At 33.1% G+C, this 11,925-nt stretch overlaps 1 pseudogene; it reads right to left on the bottom strand.

The window, feature by feature from the left end:
• The window catches only part of LOC123251890, a 101,763-nt pseudogene that overhangs the window by 57,037 nt on the left and 32,801 nt on the right, over positions 1-11,925 (bottom strand).

The raw sequence follows: 11,925 nt of genomic DNA, 5'->3' as shown, positions 1-11,925 counted from the left end.
TATGTTCATTAGGGAGATTGGTCTATAGTTTTCTTTCTCTGTTTTTGATCTCCCTGGCTTTGGAATCAGTACCATATTTGTGTCATAAAAGGAATTTGGTAGGACTCCTTCTTTGCTTATCATATCAAATAATTTGTATAGTATTGGGATTAGTTGCTCTTTGAAGGTCTGATAGAATTCACTTGTGAATCCATCAGGCCCTGGTGATTTTTTCTTAGGGAGTTCTTTGATGGCTTGTTCAATTTCTTTTTCTGATATGGGATTATTTAGGTATTCTATTTCTTCTGCTGTTAATCTAGGCAGTTTATATTTTTGTAAATATTCCTCCATATATCCTAAATTGTTAAATTTATTGCCATATAATTGGGCAAAATAGTTTTTAATGATTGCCTTAATTTCCCCTTCATTAGAGGTGAGGTCTCCCTTTTCATCTTTGATACTATCAATTTGGTTTTCTTCTTTCCTTTTTCTTATTAGATTGACTAGTACTTTGTCTATTTTATCTGTTTTTTCAAAGTACCAGCTCCTAGTCTTATTTATTAATTCAATAGTTCTTTTACTTTCGATTTTATTAATTTCTCCCTTGGTTTTTAGTATTTCTAATTTAGTTTTCATCTGGGGATTTTTAATTTGCTCACTTTCTAATTTTTTGAGTTGCATGCCCAATTCATTGATCTCTGCCCTCCTTAATTTGTTAATATATGCACTCAAGGATATAAATTTCCCCCTGAGTACTGCCTTGGCCGCATCCCACATAGTTTGGTAGGATGTTTCATCATTGTCATTTTCTTCAATGAAATTGTTGATTGTTTCTATGAATCGCTCTATGACAAATTGGTTTTGAAGAATCATATTATTTAATTTCCAATTAGTTTTTGATTTTCCTGTCCAGGTGCCCTCACTAATTATTATTTTTGTTGCATTATGATCTGAGAAGGTTACATTTATTATTTCTGCTCTTTTGCATTTGTTTGCAATGATTCTATGCCCTATAACATGGTCAATCTTTGTGAATGTGCTATGTGCAGCTGAGAAGAAGGTGTATTCCTTTTTGTCCCTATTTATTTTTCTCCACATATCAATTAGATCTAATTTTTCTAGGACATCATTCACCTCTCTTACCTCTTTCTTATTTATTTTTCGGTTTGATTTATCTAGATCTGACAGAGGAATATTTAGATCTCCCACTATTATGGTTTTACTACCTATTTCCTTCTTGAGCTCTGCCAGTTTCTCCTTCATGAATTTGGGTGCTATGCCACTTGGTGCATACATATTGAGCAGTGTTATTTCCTCATTGTTTATACTGCCTTTAATCAGGATGTAATGACGTTCCCTGTCTTTTTTAATCATATCTATTTTTACTTTGGCTTTGTCAGAAATCATAATAGCCACTCCTGCTTTCTTTTTCTCATTTGACGCCCAAAAGATTTTGCTCAAACCCTGAACCTTAAACTTGTGTATGTCCACCCGCCTCATATGTGTTTCTTCTAGACAACATATGGTGGGATTTTGGTTTCTAATCCACTCTGCTATTTGCTTCCGTTTTATGAGCGAGTTCATCCCATTCACATTCAGAGTTATAATCATCAGTTGTGCATTTGCTGACATTTTCAAATCCTCCCCCATTCCTACCCCTTCTCCTTAAACTATTTCCTTTAAAACCAGTGGTTTGCTATTAAGACCCTATCCCTTATCCCCTCCCTTGATTAACTTCCCTTTCTACCCCCTCCCTTATTTTTCCCCCTCTTTTTTTTTAAAGGCCTTATGAATTCCCTCCCCCTTCTCCCCTCCCTTTTTTGACCTTCCCACTCCCCTGCTCCCCTTGGTTTATCCCTTCTGACTTTCTCAGTAAGGTTAGATAGAGTTTTTTACCCCAATGGATAATAAAGCTACTCTTCCCCCTCTGGGTTGATTACACTAAGAGTAAGGTTTGATTATTACCTCTTAATGCTCTCTTCCTCTCCTTTTTATAATAGTATTTGTCCCCTCTCCCTCCCATGCCCTCTTTGTGTGTAATAGAATATTCTATTTTCTTATTCACTCAAGTTTCTCATGGTGTTCCGTGCTATTTACCCCCTCTTTCCCATCCCCCACGCCATCTTAGATTATTTAGTGTTCCATCCTCACCCTGTGAATTATTCTTCTGATTACTATAATAGTGAATATTATAATAGTGAATAGAGTTCACTACAGAGAATTATACATAACATTTATCTACATAGGAATACAGATAATTAGATCTCACTGAGGCCCTTAAAAAGGCAAATTTAATAATTATAAGTTTTCTTTCTTTCCCCTCTGTATCTTATTTACCTTTTCAGGTTTCTCTCGATTTTTGTGGTTCGATGTCAAACTTTCCATTTAGCCCTGGTCTTTTCTGTGCAAATACCTGGAATTCTTCAATTTTGTTGAATGTCCATACTTTCCCTTGGAAATATATAGTCAATTTTGATAGGTAGTTGATCTGTGGTTGCAGGCCCAGCTCTCTTGCCTTTCTGAATATTGTATTCCAAGCCTTACGGTCTTTTAGCGTGGAGGCTGCCAAATCCTGTGTGATCCTGATTGGTGCTCCTTGATATTTGAATTGTTTCTTTCTGGCTTCTTGTAAGATTTTGTTTTGCTTGGAAACTCTTGATTATCTTTTCCTTTTGGGGTCCTTGTCTCTGGCTTGCCTTTTTTAGCCCTGTGCCTTCTCAGCTTTATCCTCACACTCAGGTCTGTCTGTGCTCTCTAGGCTCCTGAGGTCTCAGGTCTTGTTGTTCTCAGGGTCAAACCTGCTGGTGGTCCTCCTGGTTTGCCCCTCTCCCTGAGGCTTCTTCAACAGTCTCTGGGAGCTGCTTCCACAGCCATTGTCCTGTCTGCACAGGGTCCCCACTAGAGGTCCAACCCTGTGCTCAAGATCCTTGTCCACTCCTACAGCAATGTCTTTACCCGTATCTGGGCTCAAGGTCTGTGTTCAAAGTCTACACATGCGTTCTTTAGCCTCTTGGGGTCCTAAGTCTTGCTACTCTCAGGAACAGTCCCTGGAGCTGCCAATGACTTAATTGGTGCCCCAAACTTGCTTTAACTCTTGTGTGCTGGCCTTGGAACTGTAGGTAGTGTGGGGGGTGGGAGAGGGGCTTCCTCAGCTTTTGCTCTGTTGTGAGTTGTTTCACCCCTTTATAGCGAGGAAATGCCCTGATTCCACATACCTTCAATGCTGGGCCCTGTTATGTGGTCCCTTCATTCATCTGGATTTGTTTTTATGTCCCCTTGAGGAGTCTTTTATGCTTCAGTTAGGAGAGGTTGAGCAGCTGCTTTTTACTCTGCCACCATCTTAACCTTGAAAAAACTCATAATGTTATTCTTATAGCATACAGTAACAGGCACTTTTTGGAAAATCCACCTGTCCTGACAAATTTAAGTATTAGTCCTGGAGATATTCTGACCTTCTCATCTTCTCATTTGTAAATCAAAACATTGAGCATATTCAAAATTGTTTCAATTAACAGAAATCACTCCCCCAGCATTTTTAAGGGGATTATTTTGTATTTTCTTGACTATAACAAGAAATGACCTCTTTACCTCATTGATGTTTCTAAATTATTTAATTCATTCAATTTTTCTGAGTCTTATGGAAATAACATTTTTTTCCAGGATTGACATCATGATACAAAGAAGAGGTTTATGGTAGGGGATGAAAATTAAAGGTTGCAGTGAACAAGCATCAGGTTCAGACATTCAGATATGAACAAATCTAAAACACTATACTCAACTACAAAGCATTAAATCTTTGGAGTTATTTAAGGACCAAATACATTTAAGTTTCAAAATAAATCATATGATATTGTTTTCAAAAGTTACACTGAACATTCATTGTATACTTAATATACTTCTGATCAGTCACTAGACTTTTACATTTTCTACCAAATCTTTCTAGAAAACTCCATTAAGCACTGATCCTGTACTTAGTGCAATGTTTGGCGCAAATTGTTCTTCAAACTAGTTGGATTAGTCATCAAACTAGTTAAAATGAGAAAATTATAAATTATATAAACCATTTTAGAAAACATCATTTTGTGCTATCCACATCTAGAGAAAAGCACTGTGGGAATAGAAATCCAGAAGAAAGCATGTGATTTATCACTTGTTTATATGGGTATGTAATTTAGGGTTTTGGTTTTAAAGGATTGCTCTTTTACTAAAATGGGTAATATGGAAATGGGTTTGAGTGATTTTATATATGTATATTTATATATAAATGTATCTATACATATATATGAATAACTCAGTGTAATTGCTTGTCAACTCCATGAGGTTGGAGGAATGAGGGGAGGGAGATAACATGAATCATGTAACCATGGAAAATTTTTAAAAAGAAAAACAAAGGAAAACAAAATTTTAATTATTTTAGTGGTAGATTTATTGTTTAGCATTATCCTTATTGAATGACCTTGATAAAGTCACTTAACCTCACTGAGTGCCAGTTTCTCAATTATTTGCCACTAGAAAAAGCTGAAATAAATACCTTTTGTAAAATGAGTTCTGTCCTCATTTTTTTTTACCTCTTTGGGATAGAAACCTAATAATTGTATTCATGGATTAAAGGGTGTAAAAAATTTTAAAATCTTTGGAGCATAGTTCAAAAATCCTTTCTGAATGATTCAGTCAGATCATCACTCCACAGTGCATTGATGTATGACTTAGTGATATAAGCCACCATGAATACATATAAATCAAATATACAAGTGCCCCTAAGAACAAGAAAAAATTAGATAACTGCATATATGTTCTAATGTGTAATAATGACATGATAGGACATGAGAAATGTCATAAAAGAAATCAATGAGTATATGCTTAATCAGAGAAAAGCATATATTAGTCATATATTGAAAATGATGGAAAACAGATGATCTCTTGTGCAATACCCAGTACTTAGGACAGAGAATAGCATATAGCAAATAATAAATGGGAAAAACAATTTGTTTAGGATTGAGGGATTTGTTAAAAGTTATCAATTATTTCAATTTTGTTTTCTATTTCTACCTGTTATTTTGAATATAGCTTTTCCCAATAAGTTTGTGTATATACATGCAAACATTTATGTGAAAATGTGTGTATATACACATATACTGATATTAATTATTGTTTATCATGGCTTGTGGTAAAATGAAGTTTTTAGTTTTTGTTTTTATTTATTTTTACAATTTTAATCACACCTATTTTTACTGTTGCTTTGGTCAGATATATTTTCTACCTTTGTTTATAATTCACTTGAAGCATACTAAATTCTGCACCAGTTCTAAATTTTAACTATGTGTGAATGTTTAAAGTTCAGATTTATTTCTTATACATAACAAATTGATAGATTCTGATTTCTAATATATATATATATATTTTCCTTTTGATTTTATAAGTGAAATCATCTCATTCACATTCATAATAAATTACATATTTCCCTGTATTTTATACTTTCCCCCTTTCCCCCCATACCCTTTTAGCTCTATATGCCTAAGGAGAAATGTTACTTGTGGTTTTTTTTAGAAAGTTTATCAAAAGACACTACATTAAATAATTATATATTTTAGTTCATTTAAATATTTCTAAGCTGCAATCTAATTATCATAAACTATATCGATACCAGCCTATAATAGTAAATATTTCCTTCCCACCTATCTCTAGTCATGAACATGTTTATCTTTTTGTAAAACATTCCACTCTGATATATTAGTATTCTTATGTCCTCCAGTGGGACAGAGGTACTTTCACCTTTACAATTGCCAATAAGCCACTTATTTTCCAATTGACTTCTAAGGGATGAAATTCATATTAATCGATGAGATAAGTAATAAAACAACAGTCTAGAAAACCAGAATTCCTTGTCTGAAAGGGACCATAAAGCAATTTCATTTAACTCCTTCTCAGATGCATGGCTTCTACTGACAACATACTCTATCCTGTAGAAACACAAAAACATATGAATTAAGTCTGAGGTTGAAAAGTCAATATATAGCCTCCAACCTAAACTATATGTGATAAATATAACTATTTCAACCAAAACTGAAATAATTATCTTTAGATTCAGGCAATCTGATCATCCAATTCATAGATTTTTTAAAATTACCAAAACAGAATGGCATAGAAATTTAATAGTTTGGGATACTTAATGTTTCATTTGGCTGCAATCCCTTTTTAAGCTCTTATACCTCTTCACAAATGTATATTCCCAATCCTCAATCCCATTTCCTCTTCTTTCCAGAGGATTATTTTTCTCCCTCTACAATGACTAGTTCAGAATCAATTTTGTCACTCATGTACAGAACATTTGACAGAGCTCTTACTAACTCATCTCCCCATTTCTACCCTTTTCACTGTTCTTTGCCTCTGTCTTTCTGTCTTCTATTTTCCTTTAATTGATTACTGCAGAGGTTACCACTCTCTTCTCCCAACATAGTATATCATTATATTCCCTTCTAAAAATACTCTCTCACAAATGCTAATGAGCCATATCTTGTTTTGTTATGCCATGTATGATCATCAGTAACAAGTATCTGGAATCTCTCTTAGAATTTAAAAATCAATTATCAACTATATAACTGATTAATTATCAACTATATAACTAATACATGTGCAGTATAAGTAATCTAGATACCATGTAGCAGCTTCTGAAAGTGACCAGATGTCCAAATAATAGATTCCCAAAGCCCAGATTTTGGAAAGGTGACGTATTAGCATACCTATGATTCAACACTTTGGTTAAGGACACCATTCCTGTATAAACTAAGATTTATTTAAGAATTCTTATTTCCAAATAAAACATCAATTCAATGATCAGAAGTGATTGGATATCCTTGAATAAAATGTAGTAAATAAAATATTCTGTTTTTTAAAATTATTTTTGATATATAATAAGGATGAGAGCCTTGTCATTGATCTCTTTAGATTCTTATGACTACTCAGTTTTTATAGCCATTTAATATTACATATTTTGAAGAATTTAAAGAATTTTATAAATAGTAAGGATAGAGTCTGGACTTGTGTTTAGATCAATATATGGAATGCCAAGGTAAAGAAATTACTTCTTAAGGCAGGTCATTGTATTTTCTGGAAATTATACATAGTTTTAGCAATTTAGAGAATTAAGAGTTTGAGTGAGTTGCCTCATATTTATTTTATGTCAGAAATATGACTTGAACCTAGATCTTCTTGGCTTCAAGGTTTAACAGTTTTCCATTTACAATGACACTCTAACTCTCTACCCTTGAATATCTTTGGTTTGGTTTTCTTTTTTTTTTTAACCCTTACCTTCCATCTTGGAATCAATACTGTGTATTCGTTCCAAGGCAGAAGAGTGGTAAGGGCTAGGCAATGGGGGTCAAGTGACTTGCCCAGGGTCACATAGCTGGGAAGTGTCTGAGGACAGATTTGAACGTAGGACCTCCTGTCTGTAGTCTCGGTTCTCAATCTACTGAGCTACCCAGCTGCTCCCTGGTATGGTTTTCTTCAGACAAAATAACTTGAACTAATGATTGAAATAGTAGTTTATGATTCAATAACCAAAGAATATTTAAATAATATACCTACATTACACTTGAAAGGAAATTTAAAAGTCATTTTAGCATTGGTCTCTCATCACATTTGCACTGCAAAGAGCTTATTAATTGAAAATTGGAGTAAATTAGGAAATCTTGAAGAAGGTCTACTAATTCCATCTGTATCATTCTGGCAAACAAATACTAAAACTTTTATTAAAAAGTTAATTACACTAACTTAAGATGGTTTTGTTTGCAAACCTGATTGTATTGGGTCAAGAAAAAAATAACAGCACTTCTCTATAAAAACCTTTGTTATGGTTTACATTATACACCATCACTATTTTTGACAATGTGTCAAAGAAAGACAAGCAAACCAGTGCCAACTAGTATTCCTCAGTGTCGTTCAGGAAAAGCTTGGCATGGAGGGCATCAAGAAACTCTTTTTCTCTTGTTCTTAGTCCTTCTTTCCCACATTGCTACTTTTATGTTTGTTTTTTCTTTTTCTCTCCCAATTTTCCCTATTTTTCTTCCTCATTATCTAATCTCAAGATCTCTTGATGTAGGTTAGTGGCCTTTATATACTTCAAGAAGCCATTAAGCCCAGTGATAAAGAATTTGCTGAACACCAATATAGAGTGTATGCTTAATTTTATTCAATTTAATCATTAAATTGATTTGAAAAACACTGTTGAACTGAAGTCTTTGGTAGACTCATACATTATCTATGGGACATATTAATTTAATCATAATAGAGGTAAATATAAATATATTGACATCTGTTTCTTTTGGTATGCTTGAAATTATAAATTTGAAAAATCAGAAAGTAATGGACCCACCAAACATGGTAGTGTTCATTAGGATTTATGTGGAATATTATAAATCCTTTCCCTTTGCACAATAGTAGAGATACTTCAAGATTTCCCCTCAGCACCTGGTCTACTCACAAAGGACACAATACCCTAGCCTTTCCTTGAGTATAGGCAGCATAAAAGGTTTAAGCTTCAACTACCATTCTGTAAGCTGCTTTAGACTGTCTCTTCTATGCCTCCCAGGACAATGGTGTTAAATGAGATAACTCAAGTACTATAGTTTTCTGGGATTTCCCCCTTATTCTCCAAGTGCAGGCTTTATAATTCTGATTCATTTGATTTCTGATTAATCTCAATATTCCTTTTCACTGCAAATCTGACAGAAAAAGCTGTGCTATATTATTATTTTTGTTATTACTGCTATTCATCATTGCCTGAGCACCCACAGTGCCCTTAGGACTATGAGAGATATAAAGATATGGGGGCAATCGAAGACAGAAAAGTAGAAACTAAATACCACAAATGAGAGGGTGATTACATTTCAGAGAGGTAAAGTTCTCAGTGTGCATATGCTTTCTTTTTCTATTTCAATATTATGATTCTTGTTTTGCTCATTTTCCTGAAGAAAAAAAATATACTACAGAATAAGGAAGACATTTTTAGTTCAAACCATAAAGCTTATTGTCCAAAATAATAGGGAAAATATCACTGTTTTTGGAGAGGAGGTTGGATGGCAGTTTTTTCCCCTCTCAGTTAAATACACAAAATTCAAGAAATGCAGCTTCTGTTGGAAGTTTAAAGAATTAAATTTGTTTATATTCCAGATATTTCTCATATTTTCCTGTTAATTTATTCAATAATGAGTTATACATTTACCTGGTTTTCTATTGTTGGTTTAAAGACATTATTCAAGAAAAATGATATTTTATCCAGAATAAGAATAATTCAGTATGTGTTTAATTCTATTTTTCAGGAAGCTTCTTATCCACATTGAGACATGGGTTATCTTCAATATTTTAATCACATCCAATTTATCACAATCCACAGTATGATAATACCAGATAATCATATAATGTGTATATAGTCAGTATATCTATCTTTGTGTATATTATTTATATGTATATATAAACATATACACACTTGTATTATGAATATATGGATATGTATGGATATGAATATATTTATATTGCATTTTAATTAAAGTTTAAAATAATTTGGTTATTTTATGAAAGGCTTTGGGTTCAGGAGAATGACTTAGAAGATATACTCAATATCTTATTATTGTCTTATGTATATAGGACATGTATATAGTCAAAAGAAGTAAAATAAAAATAACTATTTTGGAAATATAATGATTAACAATATTCATAATGACACTTTAGTTATCAGAGACAAGTACTTTGACTCAAGTGAGTATGCAGTTTAGCAACATTTCATCTTGTTTAAATATTACTCCTAATTCCTCATTACAAGTAAAGTATATGAGTAATTTCAAAGTTTTCTCTTCTAAAGGATATTCAACTAAAATTGCTTTTGCCATGTTATTTATACTGATTGCAGTTTGGGGAAAAAAAAGTTCCCAAGCTCATATCTTTAATTTTTCAATTCTACTACTTCTTTGGTGACTAATAATGGTAATTATTTTAGCAACTTGAACATTTCATTCGTAGGCCACTTTAAAAAAATATTTTAAATACATTGTTTTACATCCATCAGTTTATGTTCTGCCTCAGTAACCCTATGAAGAAGGGCAGGTATCCTTCCCACTTTCAAAAGGAGGCAGCTGTATAATTTGTCTAAAGGTCCACAGCTAGGAGTTCAAGAACTAAAATCACTTCTCTTGATAGGAAGTATGGGCTTTCCAGTCTCTCCCATTATCTATATGTGAGAATGTTGCCTGTGAAATTAACAGAAAATTAAAAATTTAAATATTGGGATAGAAGTTAATCAGACTCACTTGTCATTCCAGAATAGGAAATTTAAGGAGTAAGCAAAGTCATTAAAATTGAGGAATTCCTTCCATTTTTACCCTACATAACCTCAATAGATTTTTGAGGTTTTTCCATAGAATTCTGAGAAAAGAATTTCTGTTATAGTTTCAGAATTACTGGAGTCAGAAGCCAAAGGGATCCCCAGGTTGAATTTCACACTCACTGAGAAATCGCATTACTCATTGGATTTTTTGCTCTTCTGTGCAGGCAATTCCAGACCACTAATCCAACCAAGCCAGACTCAAACACTCGAGAATTCAGGCATACTGCTGGGTTAATACAGCCTTACCTCTTGAAATCAAGCAGATCCTGGACAAAGAAAATTGGCATCATAAAAAGGAACAGAGGCGGGTCCTACTCTGCCAAATATGCCCACCATATGCCTCGTTTGGAATCAATTTGTAGCCTCTGGTATGGAGCCATAATTACACTGTATTGACTCCAGGGCATTTCAAGAAAGCTGAAAATACAGTAAGAAAAAAACATTAAGTCATATATGTTTATATGTTTGTGTTTATATGTATATAAACATGTACATATACACAAATATGTGCATATACTCATGTTTATGTATAAACACATTACATATATACATACATATAGAAACATGTATATATCTCTATATGAGTAGGTGTGATTTTTAAAATATCAAACAGAAAAGTCTGTTACACAATATAGAAGAGAAATGGATGTGGCAAAAAAAAAAAAACACCTTTCAGCAGAAGACAATTAGTTATATGACATTGTTCCTATCACTTTACCTTACAAAGTCTCAGTTTCTTCATCTCTGATGTGAGAGAATTGGACTAGATTTTCCCTAAAATTCCTCCATGTTCTAAATTTATCATCTGTTATTTGTTAAATGCAAATTATAATCTCAATCCTACTTACCTCGCAGGGTTACAGTCTGGACCAAAGGAAATAATCCAGAAAGTACTTTATAAATGAAAGAACTATACAATTTTAATCTATTATTGCCATTTTCATATTATCATATGAATTTAAAATCATCTAGCTTAATTTAGGAGCATCTCTCTCTAACAAAAGAAAAATGAGAGTAATAAAATAAATGCTAGGAATTGCTTTATTTCTCAGTTATATTCTCTCCATGCTTTTTAATGATAAAGTACCACAAATGTGTACTGAGTAATAGCAAGAACTAAATGAATTATTTCACTTTATTGCTATTAGATAGTATTTGATTTCTCTCAGAAATGGAAGATAAAGCCTGACATTTATATGTCACTTTAAAGTATGAAGCATATTTTTGTACTTTATCTTATGGATACCCTTGTCAACTTCGTAAGGTAAGAATTAAAGATAATATCCCCATTTTGCAGAAAAAGAAACTGAAATTCCAGGAGGTTGTGACTTGGACCATCATACAGATATGACTGTAAATCCAGCTTTATCCACTATGCCACACAGCCTCTCGATGAGTTGAGAAGGGAGTATTAAGAATTATAATCTAGTAGGTCTCACTTGTATGTCAACTGGCTAATGAAATCTGTCTTCAAGAGATGAGATCATTAAACACTAAACACTAAAGGATATGTTAATCCTATTTGTTTTCTCTCTCATTAGGTTGTATGTTCCTTATGAGTAGGT

Source organism: Gracilinanus agilis, chromosome 1 (genome assembly GCF_016433145.1).
Source record: "Gracilinanus agilis isolate LMUSP501 chromosome 1, AgileGrace, whole genome shotgun sequence".
NCBI lineage: Eukaryota > Metazoa > Chordata > Mammalia > Didelphimorphia > Didelphidae > Gracilinanus > Gracilinanus agilis.
Note: the sequence above shows the minus strand (reverse complement) of the source record. Positions and strands in the feature narration are given on the sequence as shown.